This window comes from Cavia porcellus, unplaced genomic scaffold, assembly GCF_034190915.1.
Source record: "Cavia porcellus strain 051 isolate PalLab524CR breed Dunkin Hartley unplaced genomic scaffold, mCavPor4.1 scaffold_23, whole genome shotgun sequence".
NCBI classification, from domain to species: Eukaryota; Metazoa; Chordata; class Mammalia; order Rodentia; family Caviidae; genus Cavia; species Cavia porcellus.
The window spans coordinates 57386285-57411779 of NW_026947506.1; the positions used below are offsets into that span (position 1 = coordinate 57386285).

At 44.5% G+C, this 25495-nt stretch overlaps 1 protein-coding gene across 11 annotated transcripts in view; it reads right to left on the reverse strand.

Annotated features, from left to right (window-relative positions):
• Auts2 (activator of transcription and developmental regulator AUTS2) overlaps window positions 1-25495 on the reverse strand; it is a 1133580-nt gene that overhangs the window by 144544 nt on the left and 963541 nt on the right. The gene's annotated exons all lie outside the window — the stretch shown is intronic.

Below are 25495 nucleotides of genomic sequence, written 5' to 3' on the forward strand. Positions count from 1 at the left end.
CGCAAATGATGATGAAGGTCTGTCAGCAGATTGATGACCAGGCTCTGCGGCCAGGGCCCCACGCTGCTCCTCTGAGGACAGTCTACACCACTGCTGAAGTGAACCCAGAAAGCAAACGCGATGCAGAGCTCTGCGAGCACAAGTGGAGGAAGCCTCTCCTCCGAGCCCCCTGCCCCTTTCCTTTGAAAACCCGACATTAAATCCTCCCGTTTTACGATCCAAGCTGCCCGGACATGGTTGGATGGGGGCAGGAATGCAAAGGAGACCAGAAATTCATTTCAATCCACTATATTTCTACATTTCAGTAATTACAAAGTTAGCATGACATATAAATGATCCATTAATTGAAATATGGACTACACCAACTCCAATATTTATGGTATAAATCCATATTTCATTAAATAAATCCAATAAGCAAATATATCAAGGAGAACAGGAGAATATTTTTATTTAAGTATGAGATCAGGAGCTAAAGGACAATTTTCTGTCCAACATTAACAGATCTACAACTTTAAAAAAAAAAAGAAAAGAAAATTGCTTAGCAGATTTGGAATTAGATGGGGCTGGTGAGAGGGGAAAGCTGATGGTTGATGAAAATTAACTTCAAGTAGACCCAGGGTCAGCGCATGTGGTCGGGACACCAGCAGTCACCAGCTGCCAAGAGCTAGGAGGCACTGGCCCCACTCAGACAGCTGAGGGCGGCGGCCGGGGCACAGGTCAGGCCCCAGGGAACACACTGGCTGCTTTTCATGGTGTTAAATAGAGGGCTTTCTTTGCATGGAGCCATCCACACTGCCACCTGATGATTTTTCCACTGGGGGTCCCTCTCAATGTGCCATCTGCAGAGGGGTGAACAGGGGAGCACAGCAAGCTCTACTGCCTCACACAAGACTTGAGCCCATAGCCCACTGCGCTTACCTGTGCTCACCCCAAGTCCCCACTTCCCACCTGCCAGCCCTCCTGCGTGAGAAGTTGTGGCACTGTGCTCCATTCCTTCTCCTGGAGCCCTGCTCTCCCATTCTGCAGGTCCCACCACCTTATCTCCACCTTCTGGACGGCCGTTTTACTCCTACAACATCTCATCTGGCCACAACCACATCCTCACTGGCCTCCCCACGCCAGCCTGGACCTAATTTAACTTTGCCTCTCAAGACTGCTTGCCAAGTGGCTACATGGAGAGTTTTTGTACACAATTTCTTACCAAGAGGGTTCTAGGTAAACAATATTTTTAGCAGGGTGAAGATTACTTTTAAATCTTTATTGGGCACAGACTGATTACTGTCCAGGCAGTAGGCACTCTTTCAAGCTCCCATAATGTCCTGGCCCCTCTTATCAGTGTCTTGATTGCGTAACATAGAAATGAAGTTTCTTCCTCCGCTGAGTTTTTGTGAGATACAGTGTGACATTTTGATACACATATACAATGTGTAATTGGTGTATTTATTGCCTCAGACATTTACCATTTCTTTGTGCCGGGAACATTTAGAATCCTCTCTTCTGCTTAATGTGAAATATTCAATTAATTGCTGCCAACTGTAATTATCCTGCTGCGCTCTAGAACATCAGAACTTATTCCTGCCCAGCTGCACCCCAGTACTCATGAACCATCCTTCTTCTAAAGCATAGTCTGTCTGGATGAGAAAGTACAATCCTACAGTTCACACTGCTTCATTTCTTCCACAACTGTTATCTTTAAGAGAACTCTGAAAGCTTCAGACCCAGTGTCTGCAGGGCCCAAAGCTTACAACTTGGGGTCCTTCTTTCAGAGGAAAATACAAAACAAAAAAATTTTTTTTATACCAGGAATTGTACTCAACCTCATGCTTGCCAGCAGGCATCGTACCACGAAACTATATCCTAGGCCCTAAAATTATCATAAAAATGTATCTTAAAAAAGTAGTGAAGAACAACAAAACCCAATACGTGGCCCCGTGAAGATGCTGAGGGAACTCTCAAGGGGGATGTGGAGGTGAGGGCACACCTTTACCGACATGAGTTCCATGCTACATCCGCACCAGCAAAGCCTAGCTAGCTGTGTGTGCCCCAGCCTCACCCCAGGCTCCCCCTTCACGCTGCTCTGGTGGCCTCTCAACGCAGTGCTCATCTCACACTGCACGTCAGCCCCCATCACCACCGCGAGCCTGATCACAGAGCTACCTCCTTTCACATCTGTAGACACACATACGTGTGCCCACCTTCCAGGCAAAGGACAGGTAAAGAGTGGCCTGGCAAACTTCCTTGTGACTTTTGGAGCTCAGGCCTAAGGCTGTCACCTGAAAGCCTCTTTCCATGACCCAGGCAGTGGGCAGTGAGCACTCTTTCCAGCTCCTGTGACAACCTGGCCACTTTTATCAGTGTCCTAATAACATGGCACTGAAGTTTCTTTCTGTACTGAGTAAGCAGAAGATGATAAGTTAACACCTGATGAATGAATGAGCGAATGTGAGATCTAATCATCCCTTTTCCACTGCCATGAAGGACCCCTCTAAAGGTTGGCTTGGATTGGGATGGGGAATGACTTCACTGGAAACAAACTTCACCATAAAATTCCAACTCTGCTCTCCTGAACCGGGGCAGTTACCAAACTACAGCAAACTGTGACCAAATGTTGGCATAGAGAGATAATAAGTTGCTACTCATTAAGACCTTGGACCCAATGATTTTCATGTATGTTTGCACATCAAAAACGTCTGAGGCATTAGAAAAATAGGCTTCACTGCTTGGCACTAGCCCAGAGATTACTTGTTTTGGTAGTAGGATCCAGTCTTTCAATACTTCCCACGAGATTTTCAGATGAGTGGAGAGTGGAAAAACAGTAGCTCAGCCATTCCCGTGTTACTCTGGATACCTTCATTTCACGTGTTTTTACTCACAACTGAACGTGATTAACAGCTGTCAGCCTATCTGCAGCACCACTGTCCACGTGCCATCATTTATCATGTCGTGCACTCCTGATGGATGAGCACTATGTGTAGTGTCTGTGTGGAGGAACGTGATGGCTCAGCACTTTCCCACTTGCTCCTTAGATTAGTCAGCAAGGCTCTGGGAAATGCTTGTTAACAAAGCATTTGGCTGCGGGTGGTGGCACACACCGGCATTCCCAGCACTCTGGAGACTGAGGTAGGAGGATCACCATGAGTTCAAGGCCAGCCTGGGCTACACAGTGAGTTCAAGGCCAACCTGAACTACATGACCCTATCTCAAAACAAACAAACAAACAAACAAACAAACAAAAAGTTCACTGGATTACACAGAACTAAGATTTAGTCTTTATTCTCAAGGAGCTTACAGAATTTAAGCCCAAATTACAATAAAAGTTGATAGTAAAAGAATACTCACAAACTTGGAGCTAATCAAGTACCATAGGAGTGCATGTGGGAAGTGTTTTGTGTAATGTCTCTGAAACAGAGCTGTGAATATGGAGTATTCTGTGAATCAGAAGAGTTCAAACACTTAGGTGAAACGGCAACTCCAACAACTCTAAATCAGGAAACAACTCTAAGGTCAAAGCAGACACTCATTCTGCTCCTATTTACCACAATTTGTATATTAAGCACTTACCACATGACACATACTAGTAGGGCCTACATATTGAGGGGTGCACAAGACAGGGATGACCCTGTGTTTGATGGACTGTGGCAGAGAGACCAACCCCCGAGGCACTGTCCTCCATAGTTCCTGCCGTGTTAGTGCTGTGAAGAGAAGTCCAGGATCTGGGATGTGAAAGACAATTAGGAGTCAAGGACCGCAGAGATCTCCCAGGAACACAGGAGGGAATGTGCTCAACCTCAGGGTGAGCCAGCTGCGGACTGCGAAAGCGCAAAGTCAGTGCAGCCTTGAGAGGAGGCGGCGAGCCGAGGCGACTCAGGCTTAGCCTCCCTGCTGGACAGAACCGTCTCTCACTGGCAGAGAAATAACCTGTAGGGACTTACACAGTGCCATGCGCAGATGGGGTTTAATGAATGTGGTGATGATAATGATGATAATTATTCAAATTCTTTGCTATCTCTGTACCCCAGGGAAGCCAGTGCTGCCTTTGTCATCTGACTGAATTTCCGAGGTGACCCTCCATCCTGAGTTTATCTGCAACATCTTCCCACATGTGGGGGGTGTTTTGCTACCTTCACATCACTCAAATCAGCATGTTTAACACATGCTAGCTACCTAGGAGGGCCTGAAAGACAAATAAGATTGTCAGGAGGTCCCTGGACCCTGCCTGATGTTTATGCCTGAACTTGGGCTTAGGACTTGCACAGAGACTACGGCCAAACAGAAAATGCCACATAGTGAAGTTTGTATTCATGTATTTATGCTTCACTTTGGTAAGAAAAGAATTTAAAGGGAATTTTTTAAAAAAGGACATACACTGTATGGCTATTAAAACTAAAATGGAAATTCAAATGCCTGATTAAGGTAAAAAGAAATACAACCACTGGGGTTAATAAAATCAACACAAATAAGCACTCAGTTTAAGTTTAGAGCTTTGAGCCAATGTGGCAAAAGGCAAATAATGGGTCATATCATTTCCATTCCCACTGCAAGAGAGGCCCATTGTCCCAATATTATGCAAGAATTTACACAAGTGGTCCAGTTCCTCAAATAATGAGTGATTTTTACAGCACACACTAGTTATCTGCATACTGATTTTTTGAATTATCAACAAACCCTATGTATAAACATTAAAGAATGATCTATCGAAGATAATTCTATTGGGGAAGCCAAGTGAGGGCTCTTCAAGCTCAGGCTTTGCTGGTGGTCTCACCTGATGCACAGAAATACAAACATTACCCAGGGGTAGGGAGGACACTCTTGGGCGGTCCCCTGCTTTGTTCCAGCCCCTTTCTTCAGCATTTCAGGGGAGAGCTATAGAAACAAAGAGTTCAACAGAAACAGCCTGTGTTCACCTCTGATCATGCTCACAGGTACACAACCAGAGCTTGGATTCCCAGAATAGCTGACTTTCTGAGAAGAAACTGAGGTGGTCGGGGCATTCATGCCTGATGGTAGGCTGCTCCTGCTTGGCTGAGGATGAGTCACTGGTGTGCCTTCATGAAGGCCAAGATGCCCAGAAATGCCTTTGGATCTACTGGTCCTGCAATAGGTAAAATGCTGAGACCTTAGAGCTCTGCTGTCCAACAGCATCTTCTGTTGATGAAAGAAATGTGTACTGACCAGTGTGGTAGCCATACTCACATGGGGCTACTGTGCTCTCGAGATGCAGTTAGTGTGTCACTGGAGAAAGGACTCTTAAATTTTACTTAATGTTAAGTAATTTGGATATGAATTTAAACAGCAACAAGTGGCAATGGCTACGGTATTGGACAAAGCAGTCCTAACACCTGAGACCAGGAATTGAGTGAAGTCATCCTTGGCTTGCCGAGTATTGTAACAAGCATTACTTGTAGCTTACTTCAGCTATAGATAAATCTAAGACATGATTTTGAGGCCCCTGAATGTAAAACAGAATCCAGAAACCTTCCCTACTTGAGTATAGTGATCTGCTAAATAAGACTATTTAATGTCAACCCAAGAAAGTTGGAGTGTTTGCCAAACATAATGGTTGTGATCTTGACATATCTAGGGTTAGGTCATGCTGGAATCGGTAACTGTGAGGACCAAATACCTCCTGAAGCCCTTCCTAATTCCTATATAATCCATGGTCATAAAACACCATCAAACATACAAGCAGCTACTCTCTTGCTAATTGCTATGGCAGAAAGGGCACACAGAGAGTTCATCAAAATGTGGTAATTAACTCCCACCTTTAATGGCCTAGAATAAAACATGTTTCTGTTTTTGACACTTATGATTAAGATCTGAGATTTCTGGATGTCATTTCGGCCTAATTTTAACTCTTGCAGTGGTAATAAAATGTAATGTTCACAAGACTATCAATGGCCAATGATTTTGGTTACATCTGATTCTTGACTAACCTTCCTCAACAAAGAAAACACCAATGAAAGATATGTGAAAGCTGCCAATAGTTCTGGACCCATCTTTCCATAAGTTGAAAGAACACAACCATCACAAAATATAATGTTTAGAAATATGTGTTCAGTTTTGTCAGAAGTCATTACAGCTGATGTCAGGAAAAAATTCCAACCGTGTTTCTTGTCTTATATATAATAACAAATAAAACACTGGGTTACCAAAGAACATTCTTGGCACAATGAACAAGGGATTATGGAGTAGAAGCCTGGCGATCTGCAATGGAGGGAGTTTTGACTCCAGGGAAGTCTGGGAGTTACTGGGAGGACAGCATGACTGAGGCCGCACAGAGATGGGGCTGATGAGAGCCAGGAGGCTGGTGGAACAGCATGTCCTGCTCAGCAAGAACGCCGTGTGCTGCTCAAGAAACAACCACAGCATCGACCAAAGCCCAAGCTGGGTAGATGGGGCAAAAACGTGGCAACAGATGACCGCAGAAACCCTGAGGCATGAAGAGATCCAGGTCAAAGATGAGTTTTAAAAGAACGTGGAGAAAGGGACTATTGTGAGTGAGTGCTTTAAGAATGACTAGGTCTGTCGATAGCCTCATGGAACTATTAGCGAACCTCTAAACTGGCCCATTTTATTTGCAGCCATCTTCCTTACTCTTTGCTGTTCCTCTTGATCCATTCTGACACAATCGTTGGTCTAAAGAAACAAACTGTAGTAGGGCTGGGTTTCTCAGTCTAATATTCTACATAAGGAGCAGTTCCTTACCTAGTATTCTCCTCATCCCACTCTGAAAATCTGGCATCAGGTAGAAAATGTGGTCAGTAAAACTAGTAGGTCTCTAATTTTGCAGAAGGAAAGATTGTACCATATACTGGGTTGCACTTTGAGTTAATCCAGTAAAACCTACAAAGTGAGTGAAAGTTTACAGGAATAATTTGGTAAGAACTGCACTCAGTGCCCAGATGGGTTCAGGTGGCAAGCGATCTCCTTCGTGACTGACACCAGGGAGACTGGAGGTGAGAACATATGATCTGAGACAGTGACTCGGGACCAGAGAAGGAGGCTTCCCAGGCAGCACAGGGAATAAAACGTGGGTCCCAGCTCACCCTACAGAAGCTGCACCTTCAGTGGAAAGCCCCCAACCCTTACACACACTGTTCATCAGTACATGGGAAGGGGAAGAAGAATGAAATGCATGTGATTAGAGCTTTGTCCTGTCTCTCCGTGTCAGGTAAGCTGCAGTTCTCTGCTCCATCCATCAGCTCCTTGAACACCTCTTTGCTACCACACCTTCTCTGATCCTCGTGACAGCCATGACCAACTCAGGCGCTGCACGTCCAGCTGACGGTCTCACGTCTTTGCGCAGCTGCTGGCCCAGATTTGCTGCATCACCTGTTTTCCGCACCTACCCTTCTAGCAACCCTGTTTTCCTGGTCCCACAAGTCCCAGGTTCCCTCCCTGTCCCTTCGCTGGGTGCCAGAAGGGACAAGGAACAATAAACAAAACAAAAACCCAACAGAGAGGCCATGAAGCCTGTGCCAGAATGCAATGAGTGGGAGAAATGGAGCCCAGCGGAGCTCTTCTCCCTCCAGGAAAATTAACAGACAGATGTGCTATCAACTGGCTCCCAAAGTCCCGCCTGAGGCTGACAGGAAATAAATAAATGAAAAGGGGGAGAAATCCTAATGAAATCACCAATCCCACAGCACAACCACCTGAGGCTCTGAGGGTCAAGGTTCGTGGGGACTCAGTGCGGATCAGTCAGGGTCTTAATTTCCCAGTCCCTACTCTGGGCCTGGCCTCAGCATGCAGCTGCAGCCCAGCCAGGGGCCTCTGCTCTGGCACTGCCTGATGCAGGGGTGCATGCATGCGTGTGAGTGTGTGTGCGTGTATCTCTGTCTCTCTCATATACACACATACCCAGAGAGAGACAGAGAGAGAGACAGAGCAAAGAGAGAGGGCAATGGAGCATCAACTGCAAGCCGTGTCCACAGGGTGTGGTTTGGGGACAGCACTCTGAACAGGCCAATTGGGGTGTGGCTGTGTGTGATGTTAAAGGATTTCTCACTTGTGAAAAAGCCTATGAAGTTAGGTTCCTACACCAGTAAGTACACAAGATAAAATTATGTTTTCAGGTTCATTCTGACTGACTCCGAATAGTGTAATTCTATGGAACACAGAATTCTTCCTGTCAAAACTTCCATTTACGAGAGCAATGTTTCAGAAGGGTATCTTCCATAAATTGAGGTGCCCCAGTACTGTGGCCTAAGCAGAAGTAGAGAGCGGGATAACAAGAAGGCTGAGTCAGGGAGTGGTGTGTTTCCTGTCCCACATCACTGTGGTGCTCCGGTCTAAAGGAGGCACCCAGGCGGTGTAGACGGCTTGGCAAGACCCCAACCTTTGTAGAGCAGTGCAGGGAGCTGGCAGGGTGACAAGCACTTTTCAGTGGCAGTGCTGGGTACATGTCTCTTTCACTGTCTTCTGGATCTGTTCTTTCGGCTCAGTGAGGAACCCAAAGACTTGAAGGTAGCAGCAGACCGAGGGGCCACATCTGAGCCCGACTCACTAGCAACTGAGACAGGGGACAGGAGAGAGTGGCGAATAAGAATGCTTGTGAAACGTGGATACAGACACATCGCCTCTTCCACTCTTCTGCTTGCTGGGGTCAGAGCCTTTGAACAGGCCGTTCTCCTCCCCACTTCCCCACTGCTTCTGCTCAAACACTAATGATTACTCAAGGTCAAATGGCAGCTCGGACAATCACCATTTAAAAAACAAAATGCCAGAGTCATACAAAATAATGTTTCCCCTTTTCTCTTTTTTATAAGAATTTTTTTTTTTAAAAAATGTACCTTGACTAGTACTTTTAATTATTTTACAGGGAAGAGGGAAGAAAGGAAATCAAAAGACCTGGTGCAGGGTGCAGCTCTCCTCCTCCTCCTGGGGAAGCTCGTCTCCTGTGAGATAATAAGCACCAAGTGGATGGCCAGCAGCATGCACTCTCCAGACAATGGCCAGGCACAAAAAGGACACAGCTAGCACACAGGAGGCCGGCAACCTGCTGTCAGCACAGGGTTAAAGCCCACAGCAGCCTCCAGTGCCCTGGCTGCCTTTCTGTGGAAGAAGACAAAGCACAGTGGGGCAGGGAGGCAACTCCCACCGGGTCCCTATTAAAACAGATCAAGTCACACATGTCGATACCCCCATTTCATAGATGCTATAATTTGTTTGACAGGAGTGACTCCTGCTGATCCAAGTCAGGGGCAAGGAATACGGAAAAAAAAAAAAAAAGATCTGCTGGCCAGGGAGACTCAGCGCAGCGGCTTTCCATGTCTGGCCTTTGCAAGACGTTCGGCAATGCTTTGAAAACAGGGTGTGTCCCAAGCAGAGCGGGGTCCTTAGGTGCATACATACGGTGTGTACGTACACACAGGGTATTGTTCTGATCTAACTGTGAGATGTTAAAAAAGGTACAATAAAGCTTTTCCCTCTCCCAGCGGAGAACAGGATCAAACCCAGCTCTCCCTCCAGTAATCCTGATAAATGCAGTGCTGATGTTCGAACAAAACCCAGGGCTGCTGGTAGAGAGCCTTTCTTTTTCCCTCTTGTTCTTCTTTTGTGTTTTGCTTTTTTTTCTGCACTCTCTCCCTGGCTTTCCTTCTCTTTCCCTGTCTCTGTCTCCTGCCAAAGGCATTAAAAAGAGATGAGAACCACTCCACCGAGCATGGAGGAGGGGGTCCTAATCCATTGGCCCTGCTTTGCTGGGGAAGCAGGTTTTAAACAGGGCCCCTGGCACAAATGAGATGAATTTAGTGATCACAGTTTAATTCTTAATAGGGCACAGTGTGCTCTGTAGATATGAAATGTACAATACGGGGGAAAGGGAGCACTGTTCGGAATTGGTTTTTCCTCTTGTTAATGAGGGTCAGCAGAGAAAGGAGGCACCAACTGAATGCTGAGGAAAATCCAAGAGGCTTACGCCCCACAGAGGAACTGCTGGAAAGGGGTTGGGGGTGCTGTGATGTCACCTCAGGGGGTCTGTAATCCCGTGAAGTCACAGAGACCCTCTGAGGCCATCGTAATCCTTGCTTTACAGCCTACCCCGCCCTCACCTGGTGAGACCAATGCCCATACTGGTGGCAAAAGCCCAGGAGAACCAGGCTGGTGAGGTCACACTGACAGCTGGTTAAAGAGTGCTCTGGGAAAGGTGAAAAGGCGGTCTCAGGGAAGAAAAGGAGCAAACTCTTTATCCACAAGCTTCTCTTGAACTCTTCATAAACTTAGGTGGGATTATTTTTGCTTAGGTTTGCTAACATATATTTTTTGGAGATCTTAGGTAGAAAGACAATCATGTTAAATGGAGATGTTGGACAAAAATAGTTAATGATATTGAGGAAAATTCTTTATGCTATGGGTAAACAGTTAAAGTTCATGGAATTTGCAGAGAGGAAAGAAAGCAAAACAAAGGACACAAATTTCAGCCCAAGTAAATTTCACAAACTATCGTGTCCCCAAACTTAGCAAAGTTCTAATAACTCACAATTGAATAATTTAACTTCCTTCCTCTCCCCTTCCTCTCTTCACTTCGTGTGTGTTTTAAGTACCCCAAACTCTTCTTATTCATAATAAGAGAACAAGCTCCCGCGTCACTAATCCTTGCCCCCACTATCACACCTCGGGGGATGCTCAGTGGTCGCCAGGCCAAACCACTTCCTCAGCCAGCAGAGCAGCAGCACAGGAAGGTGACAACTGCGCGGATAGCAAGGGCTTTTCCTTGAATGCAGGTGAATGCTAGGGCCACCATGACCAAAATGTGGTCACCGGAAAGGCCAAGAAAGTCTTCAAAACATTGGTCCTGACAGCGATGAGCCACCAAACCAGTGCCAGCAGCCACCTAGCTAAACCTTTCTTACAATCATACGAGGAAACAAGAAATCTAAGTGTTTCCAATGCTGTGGTCAAGCATTCTGCTACTTGCAGCTCAGAACACTCCTGGGCAACACACACCCCATGACTGCAGTCCTTTTTCTTTGTCTTCACCTTTGGTCTCTAAGGAAGAAGTGCCCTGTTTATGCTAATGAAAATTCTTCTCTGCCCTTAACCTTATCTCTTAAGAGCCCTTTGGGACCTTGTCCCATCAGTAACTCTATCATTTCCTCTCCAATAATTCCTGCTGCTTAGTCTAAAACACTCAGGTTCTTTAATCTTTAAAAAAAAAAAACAAAAAAAAAAAAACACGCTATTTTGAGGAGAACTTCTCTGGGCTTAGGAAGCATACTTATGATAAAGTGTATGATTTTTTTGAAGCTAGAATGAGGAGGCTATCCCAGGCTGAGGCAGGAGGATCACAAGTTTGAATCCAACCTGGGCAATTTAGTGACTTAATGAGACTATCTTAAAATTAAAGAAAAGAGATAAGGAGTGTGATTTTAGCCCTGATAACTCATTTGTTTTGTTTGCTTTTAACTTGAAAGCAGGTTTTAAGCACAGATGGTGAGCTGGGCACACTACTAGGCACTAGGGACTCAACAATATGTAAAACAGATGCAAACCTTGCCCTTCTGGAGTTTACAGTCATCAGACAACCCAAACTGGGTGGATGCAAAACTACATGTGCAGGACATAGCAGGGCACACTGGGGCAGCCACACCAGCCCGGGCAGCTGTCAGAGCCAAACAGAACCACATCAGTGTCTTCAGGCTGCTGCTAGGTTTGCACCCTCAGAGACTTCCACATGGAGCTTCGGGAAAAGGTTCTGGGCCCGGTGGCTGACCCTTCCGCCCTCCGTCTTCAGGAGGTAAGAAGATGCAGTGCAGGAGTTTAGCAGAGGCCCAGTCCACGGAACATGGTTACTTCTGTTAGCAATTATCAGGACTATTGATCTCCGCTCTTCTCAGTGAATTCTGAGGCATGAAATAGGGAAAGTGTGAAGATGGACCGAAGCCACTTCATTCATGCCTTTTTCTTTCTTTTTCTGGAGGAATCCTTCCATTTAAGTATGGTAAACAACTTCTGACTAAAATGAAATGTTCTGAACCAAACACACCAACCCTTTGCCTGCCTCCAGTCTCTTATGACAATAGCTACCTGCCGTAAGCAGCCCAGCTGATCTCTACCTATACCAACCAAGGGTCATGTACGTGCTGGTGTCTCGATGTCTCCAAAGCAGAATAAATGCTTTTTGAAAAGCCAGAACCCTTACAGGACATGTTTTATAGACTTGGCAGGCCAATTCTAAGTGTAGTGTAACAACTAAGAAAGCATGAGACCAGTGGCGGTGAACCTATGGTGCGCGTGGCTGTTTTTTATCATCGAAAGCTCCAAAAGGTTTGCTGCTGCAGCTCTACACTGGGCCTGGGCCTCAGCAAACATGAAACATATGAAACGTGAAGATGCTGTTTCCCACAGCCTCACAGGACCTGCTCCTTTGCCGTGGGGCTCTGGTTCAAGGTGGGGAATTCTTACTTGAACAGAAGTTATATCTAGCAAGGGGTGTGCTAGAAAGATATGTGTGAGTGGGGAACCTACCAAATTTAGGACTCAAAGATCAGCCCATTTTTTTTTCCCTCCAGACATTTCCTGACATGTATACTCACTTCCAGGTGCCCCCCGACCCCACCCTCTGTCTTCCCCGCCACCTACTACCCCTTCCCCACCCAAACAGAGGCATCAGCTTCCTTTACACTACAGAGGATGGAACACATGAGAAAGTCTTGTGTCACTGACCTTGAGCCTGGGAAAATAGAAAGTGGCAAGAGAAATGGTCCTGCATTAACCCTCAGTGGTGCCAGCCAGTTGTTCTCCAACCAGCACTCAGGTTTTATGTCTAGAGAGCCCCACTGGCTGCCTGGGAAAGCCCAACCAATGAACTACAATGTCTGGGCTGTGAGTTCAGCCAGTCTCCAGTCTGGAAGGCAGGGAATGATGCAAGGGCTCCAGAGGTGGGCTGCCTGGGGTGCTGGTGCAGGTTGACCCTGCAGCCTGCTGGCCTGTGGGTCCCTGCCAGGGGAAGTGAATGTGCTCAGCATGAGAGTGCCAGCTGGCTGGGCTTTCTCTCCAGGGGGGAGGCTGTAAGCACAGATTACCAGTGACTTTGTTCAGTTCTGCTGCCGAGCTCCCTGAGGAGAGGAACATCACAGCCCAGCATCAGCACTAATAGGCTGTGATGTGCCAGACTCAGGCTAAGAAGGCCAGCTTAGGGGCTGGCAGTGGCGGGGGTGGGAGGTGCGGGGGGGGGAGGGCAGAACAAAGCCCCGCCCTACAGGGAACAATTGGCTCAGAGCCCGGCAGGAGACTCTCTGTGCAGCATATTCCAATCCCTGCCTTGTGGCATGAGGAACGATTTCATTGCTTTCTCCTTACTGACTGTCTACACCCCAAAGAAACTCCTGCACTTCCACTTGGTCCCATCATGGGAGTCCCAGGGCCCACTGAATTTTAGTAGACCCTAAAACTTTCCTTTGCTTCATTTCAAGGGCCTGTGACTGTGAAGTCACATGAGCTGCCATATCCAAGGCGTTGTCATGGAGACAGTGGCAGTTGCATAACTGATGTTGGTCCCCACTTTCATAAAAAAATGTAATTTAAATTTTTATATATAAGACCAGTTCATTAGACTGAGAAATTAAATTGGTAATTTCTTTTTTTTTCCTCCCAGAGGAGTTTCTGAGAGCTATGGACTAGCTTACGTAAAACTTTGGTGGGATTTTAGCAACAGAACTGTCTGGGGGTGGGAGGCAACAGGATTATCCAGCCAGTTATTTTTCTGACTTGAAATTGATTTATGTCCAGAAACAAAGATGGCTCCTTCCCTAGCTTCACTTTCACAGTCTCTTCTCCAGCACACCACCCAGGTTTTGCTTTGGGGGTGCTGCAGCTCATGTACAGCCTGGGATTTTTGTCACTTTTAGGTACCATTGGACACCATTTGGACAATCTAAAAACCAGTGGGTATATGGACACGGATGTACGTTTATGGTACGGCAGGCAGGTGTTCTACAAAGCCCAGTTTTACTACAGTGATTAAGCATCACGTCACCTGGCTGGAACACTCTAAGGAGCCAGAGAGATCATGTTCTGATTAGGATCTCACTCTTTTCTTTCTCCTTCTGTTTGGGAGCCTGCTCTTGCTCACCTCTCCCTGATTGACATCCAAGTATCTATATCTTCTGAGCTCAGCAAGAATCCTCACCCCGCTGTCCTTCTTCTGTCCATCCATGGGGTCAAGACTGGCACAATGGGACTTATGGAGGCCAACCACTTTGAGAAACTCTCCTCCCTGCTCTCCTGGGGCTGCCTCTGAAGTCCCCAGCCTGGGAGGAGGGAGACTTAATGAGTTCTCACCAGGGTCAATCCCTAACAAAACACACCTAACACAATACCCTCCTCATCTCCTTTCATAATATGTAGGCAAGCTGTCATCGGAATCTACTGTGACACTCTGAAAATCTAATATTACTTGCAAAAGAGCATTCTGTATTCTCAGTGGAAATGTCTCCACAGCCTTGATTTCAGTGGCTCAATCTGGAAAGAGGTGATGTACTTTTAAGACAAAAAATACACACACACATGCGCACACACACATACACACATGTGTATACATGTCTCTCCAACCTTTTTTTCCTCTTGCTATTCTGGGGCTTGTCTTTAATGAGCAGCTCCAAATGACAGCTTTAATCACTGCCTCTGGCCACTGAAAGAGGCCGCTAATGATAGGAAAGAACATAGGGCCATTTGCATCAATCAGCTCCAGTCTAAATCACTTTTTATGATAATGCACCCAAGCGAAGAAGAAAGTCTCTGATGTCGCCTGCATGATGATGTACCACCGTGCTGTCTCCCCAGCTCAGGCCTCCACATAAATCTCTTAAAGAGGCACGCACCCCACCCTGGACTGCCCGCCCAGCACTGCCCTCATTTTCTACACCATTAATGATCCACACCAGGGAAGAGACATGAGGGGCTAAGCAATCTGTTCTTTTAGTTCCTGTTCTTGGGGCTATACCTTCTGACTGAAGATTTTTAAACGGTAGAGGAAAAGAAATAAAGCCCAATGCCCTTACAAGAGACATATTTACCACACTACTTCACTGTGGTGTTTTATTCCCCCATTTAAGACCAAAGATGGGTACAATGCCAAACTCAGTACAGCATTTGTTAGTCCCGTGAAATGGAAGGTTGTGCTCCATGATGACAAGAATGGTGGGGTCTGAGCTCCAACCAGGCCCATATGACTTTGGGAAAAATCTCACTGAATTTACAAGGGCTTAAGCTCTCAGTATAAAATGCGATTCTAAATAACCTTCAAGGTTCACATCCAGCAGTAACATTGCTTTGAAATTAAAAGACTGTTAGAAGAGTTTACTTCCAGGTCTAGAATCCCATTGTGCTGGGGAAAGGTTGACCCTACTTCTTCCTGGGCCAAGGGTCTAAGTGACCATAACTCAAGATGTCAGGGGCAGTGGGCAGCTACTTCTACACGGGTGCCCTAGAAAACAGAAGTCTGGAGATAATGTTCAATATTTCTCATGAACTAAAAAAAAAAAATTATTAAACAACTGCAGTCAATTCTGATACTGAGAGGGTTGAAACAGGAATTTTCTAATTATGTATTCTTTGTTGAATAATGATGCTTATGACATCTTCCCCCTTTTTCCCTTAACTGCAAGATCTAGTAGTAGCTGATAATCTGAGGTCATCTGTATCCTTAGTATAGTCAGGAACAGACATTTCTGTAATTTGAAGTGTCTGTGCATGTGGCATACAGACAGACAGACAGACAGACATGCATTAACCTATAATATTCCAGAGGACTTCCTATTTGTTATGTATATATTTGAAGAACTCTGAAAGCAAGCCCATTTCTAAGACTTCCTTTGTAGAAAACATTGGTGCTCTAATGAACATGATCTTTATCACTGAAGTCACTATTTAAGCATGGTTTGGTTGCCCACATGACAGACTAATTAGTAATTATTTTATTATGCACATGGCTGCAAGTGGCATTTCGATAAATGCTAGCTAGAGCACATTTTAGTGAGTCTGAGATTTTTATTCCTCTGTGTTTCTAGTACCTTTCCACACTCTGCTGTTAAGTGTGAATAGTTATCCATTGTGACTATGTAATTGTAACAAAAGAGACTTGATATAAAAATGACTTCTAAATGTTAGAAATTTAGGAGGGTGAATGATAGCTCCTTTTAGAGCCATTTCCCCAATGCATCATTTGGGATTTGGTTTGGCTGCAGTGACAGGCAACCTAAAATAACATTGGCTTATCTAAGAGTTGTCTTTCTTGCATCTAAGTCCCAAGGTAGGCTGGCTAGTGCCAGCACAGCTTTCTATAATGTCAGGGACGCAGAGTTTTTCTAGGTATTCTGCTGTTTCTGCCTTTAGTATCTTCTACTCCCAAAACCAAAAGATGGTCCAATGTGTTAGCTGCAGACACAACCATGATATCCACATTCCAGACAGCAGAAGGATAAACGGGTGAAGCAGACTTGCCCTCCGCATTCAAGAATACTTATTGCAAGCAACATTTTACTCTGTATTAATATTCATCAGCCAATAGGTAAGGACAGTCTCTGTAATAAGTAGTAGTGGAAAACTAGGTATCCATGTGTAGAAGAATGAAATTAGACCCTTATGTCACACCATATACAAAAACAAACTAAAACTGGATTACAGACTGAATCATAAGACCTGAAACTAAAAATAAATAGTAGAATAACTCTATCCCATGGATGATGATCTTTTTTTTAACAACCTCAAAAGTATGGGCAATAAAAGCAAAAGTAGACAAATGGGATTACACCACTAAAAAAATTCCTACATTGCAAAGGAAGCAATCAATAGAATGAAGAGATAACCTGTGTAATGGGAGGAAATATTTACAGACCATGCATCTGATAAGGTGTTAATATCTAAAGCATATAGGGAAATTAAACAACTCAAGTGCAAGAAAAAAAGAACTGAATTTTAAAGTGGACAAGGCCATGATTAGATATTCTCAACTGACAACCTATAATTTGGTCAGTGGATACATAAAAAAATGATTGTCGTTACTAATGATCGAGGAAGTGCAAACTGAAAGCAAATGCGGGCTGCAGGCCGCAGGTCGGGGCACACTGCTCGCCTAGCACGCCAAAGCTTCGGCTGCCATCGCCACCTCCAGCTCTGCAAACAAACAAGAGAACCAGACTGAACGAGGCCACTCTCTCCTCTGTGAGGAGCGCTCTTACTCCAGAGACACTGGTGAGTGCTGATGAAGATGTGAAGAAAGGCAACCACGGACACTGCTGACGGGAGAAAAATCAGTGCAGCCACTGAGGAGAAGCGTCTGGCGGGCCCTTAGAATAATCAGACACAGAGCGAGCTACCAAACGACCCAGCAAGCTCCCCTGTAGGCACATACCCAGAGGAAACTGGCCCGGTACAGGAGGGACAGCTGCGTGCTTACCACAACGCCACTCGCAGTAGCCTGGATCACGCCTCACCCTCAGCATCCAAGGACATGAGTGTGAAGAAACTGTGAGAGCATGTATACATATTCCAGGATTTAAAGAACAGAAAAGCATGTCATTTGTGACACATGAATCAACCTAAAGTATATTATGTGAACAAAAACATAGTGGTACTGCAGTTCACAAACACGTTTGCTTGAGAACCATTTGGTTTACAAAGAGAAGCATTTGGCAAAATTTTATTTGTGCTTCACGGATGATGCATACGACCGTAGTCATCTTTCCCACATGACACGAAGGTGGCCGTCTTTTCCAGAATCATGGGATGAATTAAGTTTGAGAACTGAGGTACCACTGCATGTACTACAAGATCTCACTTATAATGGCACAATGTTGGTTACCAGGGGCTGAGTGTGGGAGGTGCAGAGGGTCATGAGGAGGTGTTGGTCAAAGGGTACAAAAGCAAGGCACACAGAAGGAGGTTTCTGAGATCTGTTGTGCAACATGGTACTCTAGCTAACAATGTACTGTATTCCCGAAAATAACGGAGACTTTTTGTCACATATAAACCAGTTAAGAATGTGAGGCACTACATATGCTAACTTGTCAATTTAGCCATTCTATAATGTATATGTGTTTTAAAAAATCAGGTTGCGTAACATCAAAAATGCAGCTTTTGTCAGGTAAAACAAATAAACGTGATAATTTTTTTAAAATGGCTACTGGCCGGAACATAGATCTATGTCAGCACCTTGCCACATCAGGGTTAGGAAATGTAGTTTCTATTCCATCTAATAGGGTCAACTGCCCAGCTAACAATCAATGTTTATTATGGTAGTAAGGAAGAATGAATATTAGAAGTCTACCAGCATTCTTTGCTAAATCCACTTTGCCATGGAGCAACGTAGCAAAGTATTATTCAGTATCATCAGTGGAACCCACACTAGATGTTCCGAGTCCCATATACAGCCCATGGTTTGGGGCAAGGATGCTCTAAGTATTCTTTCCTCTTATTGAGGTGTCCATCTGCTAATGCACCTTGATAACCTTTAATCTCCCTAAGAGGTATGAAGTCTCTCTGAACAAGTCATGTCAATAAGAAATTAGAAATTGGAGTGTCTTCTAAGAAAAACATTACAGACTTAGAGAATAATTTTCACACTGTGGGAATAACATTTTAAAACTTTCCTAGACAAAAGATATCATTCTTTCTAATCAAAGAAATAATGTCCAGGGTTGGCAAAGCCATCAGGTAGACATCCTCCCAAGCTCAGTGACCTTGAGGGTACAAGTGTTCCTACATGTGTCCTCATGGAAAAGTCATACTCTATCACTATTTATACAAATAAATGTTTTATATTTCTTTGCCTAACATATTGACCATCAAGTTTGCACATGTGAAATTTCTTCATGGAAGTAATTAACTTCTCTCTGTCTCTCTCTCTCTCTTTTATGGTGCTGAGGGTTGAAACCAGACTCTCTGTACTGAGCTACACCCCCACACTGGTTGTATGTTCTTTTTCCTTCAAGAAAGGGTCACGCTAAGTTGCTCAATTACCCTGACGGGACTTGTTTGCCATCTCCCTGCCTCAGGCTTTCAGAGTGCTGGGACTACAGGTGTGTGCCACCAGGCCCAGCAATGCTGAACTTCTTCTTCTTTTTTTTTTTTTATCGGTACTGGGGATCAAACTCACGACTGCCTGCTTGCAAGGCAGGCGCTTATGCCGCTGAGCTAAATCCCCAGCCCCAATGATGAACTTCTTGATTTTAAGCAAATGCAGGTAAGAGCAAACTTCTAATTTTACTTCTACAATGCATAACACATTTTTTTAGATATTCCTATTATTTTCTAAATATAAATATCTGTTAAAGATTAAAAACAATCGTGTATAACTTCTCACAAGCCTAATCACACAGGCAGTACCATGTGTTATGTTCACCTCCACCTCACTACATGGAAGTGTATTACACAGTGTTATAACCACCCCGAGGAGATCGGAGATCGCATGGGGGCTGAACACGGAAAGCAGCCATTGTGCTTGTAGGGAGAAGCCACCCCACACTCGCCTTTTCCATGGCTTATGCTCCCAGGGTCCTCAGATTCTTCAGCTCACCTTGCCTGTACCATGAATTGTCTTATGTCTTGCCTAGGTTTGGCTATTCTAACACTCAACACTTCAAAGCTTTCTCCCTTGCTGTACCATATCCTCCACATCAAACACTTTCTCAAGATCCACTCTTGACATGTTTTCTGCCAATGGATTTTGCAAAAAGGCTGATTTTGCAACAGGAATTGATCACATTGCCCAGTGTGAAGACAACATTTTAGAAAGAGCAGCTTCCTTAGCACTCCAGATTGGACAGCTGTTCCCGGGAGCGGCAGGCTCCACACTGTCACTAAGGGAACCACGATCCTAGGAAGCCCTCCTCATCCTTCGACACAGGGTTGGTGAGGGCAGCACTTCCTGGCCAAGGACACATGGGTCTTTGGATTTAGCCCACAAGAAAAACACCTCAAATCACTCAAAAATGTGGAGCTGCACAGAATGACTCTAACTCTGTTTGGCTGAGAACTGGGGTTGCTATGAGTACTTATTAAAGGTTTCCATGCCTACTGGTCCTCCAAGCACTAGCACAACAACAGTGAAGTTTGCAAAGTGTTTTCTTTTTCATTATCTCACCCTCTCACATATTTATTATGTGAACAGGAATTACACATTTATATCTCTCTATATAGTAGGAAGTTGTCCAAGAAAGACTACTAAAATAGTTCATCACAAAAGGCTTATGTACACCACACTACACACAGACTTCATGAGAGTGGAAGCTGGGTCTATTTCCTTCACCACTGCCTCCCAGCTCCCAACAAACTGCCTCAGTGTTTGTTGACTAAATTCATCAATAATGCTTCTAAACCAAGAATTGACTGTGGTTTACGTAATTATTGATGGGCAGCAAAAGTCATATTTGTTTCAAGAATCATAGATTAGAGTGGCAGGGAACCCTTAAATCTTAAATCATTTAATTATCACATAGGGCTTCAAGTAGAACTCCTCGAAGCTATCATATCTAGATGAGACTCATTTCTAAAGGTCTAGAGATGCCCATATTATCTCCTCTAATAATCTAATCCCATGTCCAATAACCTTCAATAACCTTATAAGATGACTTCAAACTCATTTCCACTATTTACTAGAAATGCTCCAGTATGCTTATATGATATATGAAATAGATTTCAGTGAGTTTTATGTTTATATAAAGAAGGAAAAAACAAAAGAGGAGGAGGGAGGAAACGAAGGAAGGAAGAAAGGAAGAAAGGAAAGAGGAGAGACAGTAGGAGAGAGGGAGGGAGAGAGAGAAAGGGAGGGAAAGGGGAAGGGAGGGAGAGAGAGAGAACTGGCACTTGTGATGCATAGTACCAGGAGTGGCTGCTAGTAAACATGATTTGATTACAATGTCATGTTGTTAGACACCTCTTCCACGTAAGACACCTATTCCAGCACTGTCAGCAGACTCAGACTGCACATACAGGTGCCACACTCTTCCAGTTTTTAGGCTGTTATTTTAATCCATCCCATTTAGCAGGAGGTGGCTAGCCAATGTCAAAACCCAAGAACAGGCAACGACTTCCCAGCATGTCCATGGGACGTAACCCTGAGCACAACACAAGGGAAAATGCTATTTTATGATGGTTTAGAGTGGGTATGTCACTGTTGATAAGTTTAGCCTTAGTGAAAAATGGAAAATATTGCACTGAGTTCTTCACATGTGTTGAAAATAGAGACTCATAGAGCAGGAGGAGCCCTTAAGGTATCACGTAGACCATTTACCTACTTAATGGAACTGCCTGAATGCATTACAAAAAGACAAGATTAAAAGTATGCAAGACAGGATCCCTCTGCATCCTTGGGCAACCTGTGCCACATTTTAGAAATTTGCTTTGTATTTTCCTTAAGATGATAATGATTAAATAGGCTTCTTTATGCCAGGTTTCCATTTTGAGGGATAATGTGAAATTCAAATTCCCACTCTCCCTTCAGGAGATGCCATGTGGTGGAAGATGCCCCAAGCTCCAGCACCGACCTCTGTAGTGAGGCATTGTCCTGTGACACAGGAGGTCACTTCTCCCTCCTGGGCCCTCATTTCCCTATAAGATATAGAGGTTGGGAGAGGCAGAGTAGGTGTGCTCTTCAGTTCTTTCCAGGCTCTAATATTAGCTAATTCCATGGAAGGGAACAGCCAGATTCTTGAAGTAGGATCTAGGAGCAAATGACATCTATCAAAGAAGATGACAATGTCTACTTTCAGTGCCTTGCAAGTCTCCATTTTCAAGATCATGAATTCAGATTTGGCTGGGACCACTGCTTTGTAACGGCTGATGCAGAGCCCAGCTGAATTTGTACCTTCTGCAAACACAGCAAGGGAATCAGAAGCTAGGGCAGGCACAACTCCTGAACAGTTGCCTGTGCACTTCGCTTTCATCCCGCTTCTGCCCATCACCAGCCTGCAGCAGAGAACAAAACTAAGCCAAGCGTATTCAGGACAGCTGTTACTCTACAGGTAAGTGACAGAGCCAGGCATGGTGGCACACGCCTGTAACCTCAGCACTCAGGTAGCTGAGGCAAGAGGATGGCTGGGAGTTCAAGACCAGCTTTGATTGCATTGCAGCACAATAAAAACGTAAGTAGTAAATAATCTTCAGAAAGGAGTTACTATCTAAAATGAAGATCAAAAAGAAGAACATTGGGCTGGGGATTTAGCTCAGTGGCATAAGCACCTGCCTGGCAAGTGTGAGGTTGTGAGTTCGATCCCTGGTACCAAAAAAAAAAAATAAAAAAATAAAAAAAAAAAAAGACATTGACCCAAGAGGTTCAGCCATTCATTTATCCAGCCAATGTTTATAATGGGTTTGGGGATCCTTGCCAAACACAGTTTGTGCCACGTAACTATAGGCTTCTAATGCACGCCAGGCATATTTTAAATCACTCTGCTAGAGACCCATGTCCCAATCCAGACAAAACCACCTCACCAAGCTGTGACATTATTATACATGGTCTATCCCAGAGGATGTTTTGAGACAAAACACCAAAGTGCAGAAACAAAAATTTGTCTACTAGCCCTCAATAAATATTAGTTATTACTATTTCTGTTTCAGAGGAACTGGGAAGGCTGGGCATCACTAAAAGCATATTTCTTCATTAAGAGAAGATAGCAACAATTTAAATTATTGGGCAAAATAATTTCCCTAACAATTGGGTGTCTTCTCTCTTGTGCTTTCTCTTTCTCCTTTTCTTTTCTTAACAGAACTAATATTTGCAGGCCCTTTTTACCGCCCCAGAGTCTTCTCTGTGTGTTACCTGGTAAACAGACATTGAGAGTGCAGAATAATTTCCTGCAATGGCAACACTTCCCACACCATGTCCCCAAGTCACTGACGTGGCAGTCTAAGTACTGGGTGGTAGTGGCAACACAGGCTGCAGGAGGACCAAAGCACCAAACCCGAGACGTTACCAGGCCTTCACTAGGGCGTGCTTGGACTGAAGCACGTCCTCCAGTGTGTTCCTCTGGTCAACCAGTCTGCTCAAAGATGTGGTTCTGCGACAGTGAATCTTGACTGCCAACTAGATTGGCTTGAGAGACGTGTAGGAGATTAGTAAAGCACACTTGTAGTGTGTCTGCATGGGGCTTGGAGGTGTGACCTTGGGGACCACATCTGGCCCTTGCTCCTTCCTCTCTGGCTCTTTCCTTCTCTCTCTGCTCCTTGAATGCTATGAGTTTAGAGATCTCCTCCTCCATGCCCTCCTGTCATGGTGTTTCTGCCTTGGCACCAGCTGTCCATGCACTTAAAGTGCTGAAGACATGAGTCAAGACAAGAAATCTCTCCTCCTTTAAATTTTGGGCAGTAAGTAGTTTGTCTCAGAGATGGAAAGTTTATCAACACAGACTCTGTCTGGAGTTTAACCAACCAGGATCATCAATCAAAAGTGACCAAGTATCTGGCATATGGGTACTGGGTAAAGGAGTTAACTGCTACAAGACTGAGAACCAGGTGTCATGATACATGCCTGAAATGCCAGGACTCAGGAAAGCTCAGGCAGAAAGACTACAAGTTCGAGTCCAGCCTGAGGAACCTACTGACTTAATGAGACTTTGTCTCAAAATTTACAAAAAAAGGGGCTGACAATAGAGCTTAGCACAAGGGCCCTGGGTTCAATTCTTAGTATTGAAAACAAAACACAACAAATCCTCTCTGCTCCTCTCTGCTTAGAGTAACATAAAGGAAAATAGGGTAACGGGGTAAAGTGTTATTTCCCATCCTGACACTTCCTAACAACACCTGTGTTATGATTTAAAAACAAAACCAAATGAGCAGAAATAGCCTACATAGATGTAACTAGTTTTTTAAAAAAGGTGCATAAAATCTGATTTGTAAAATAAATGGATACTTGGAAGTAGAATGATTTGTCCCATAGCACAGTTCTTTGCTTTCCTAGAGGATTTGCTTTTTCTGAGAATATTCTCTTTATGGATTTAAAATAGGGCACAAATGACTTAAACCCGACTGACACACAACTTTTCAGGACACATCTTTACCCAAGACAGAGTGCACGCTAGAAAGCATGGCTGGGGACAGATGAGAGAAAATCAGATCCACTCTGTGGGTTGTTCAGCACACAAAGGTCCTGTCTTGCTTTTGAATCCTATAGGGTCACCAATTTGTGTTAACTGTTCAAGAAAAAGTGAGCCAAATACTCTATTATCCAGTCAATTAAAAGAGCTTCTGGAAGAAACTGAGAATTTAAGTACACTCAATAAATATCTTAATACTTCAACCTCTCTGTGTACTTCTTTTCTATGAGAATCAGGGTGACCTCACTGCAATTGGAATATATTACTCCAATGGAACTTAAACAGCTGTCACACCAAACAAACATGAGTGCATGGTATCATGAGACCTGCACCTCCAGGGAGGGGCCACTTATAAACTAAGAACGAAAACATCCTTTCATTAATCCTTCTCAACCTGCAAAGTAAGGCTGTGAGATGGAGACACTTGGCCAGGTGTCAACAGACCAGGGGTCAAGTCCTGGTCATGCCACAGTGTAACCCATATCACTAGCCAAGTTACTTCTTGGAGATTTGGTTTCATCTGGCAGGATGAGTGGTCACATTATTAGATGGCCAGTGTGAGGTTAGCTGGTCTCAGCACAGGTACAGGCCCTTGCTAGGTGAGAGCACAGCAAAAGTTTGGCTTTAAACACCTTTGTTTTGAAACTCTTTTGCCCCAATATGTCATACTCAGGTGTATTGCTATCTATGAAGGGAGGCTACCTGGAAGCCCTGGGGATTCCCCTAATGTCTCAGGTACCTGGAGAGCTTTACCTGCCCTGGGAGCCTGCAGAAATCTGGCATCGCCACCTGTGATTGGCTAATAGGGAATCAGAGACTATTAGGTATGCTTGCAAACTTTTCCTCAGTCATGCTGTAAAGCAAATCTCACTCTTTATTTGGATCACTTGCTTATGGAGTATTACAAGCAATCTTTACAATCATGCTGATAAATAAGGCAGGCAAGCAATGTTTACCCAGAGGAGGAAACAGGTGAGTTGCTTCACTTCACTGAGGCTGATAAGGGGCAAAATCTTGAAAGAAGTCCTGAGACTCTGAGTTGCCCTTTCACAGGCATGTGCAACCCAGAAAACAAGTGTGCTGTGTGGAAGATGGGCCCCAAACCTCCTGTCCCCTCTTTTTTTTCCAAATCCATTTTACTTCAAAGAGAAAAAGGAAAGAAGATGAAAAAGAGGAAGAGGAGGAGGAGGAGGAGGAGGAGGAGGAAGAGGAAGAAAAATTATGACAAAATTTCAAAACATGTCAACCAGGGCAACAATGGTACATACATTGTGCACTGTCATCCCTAGATCATTCATGCAGGGCACAAGAGTGGCCCTCTTAAAAATGGAGTAATGATGTGAGTTATAATTTGGATGAATCTTGAAAACATTAAGGAAAAGATACAAGAACTACTTATTGTATTACTCCTTTCATATGAAATCAAATGTCATAAAGACAGAAAGTAGATTGCTGGTTCCTAG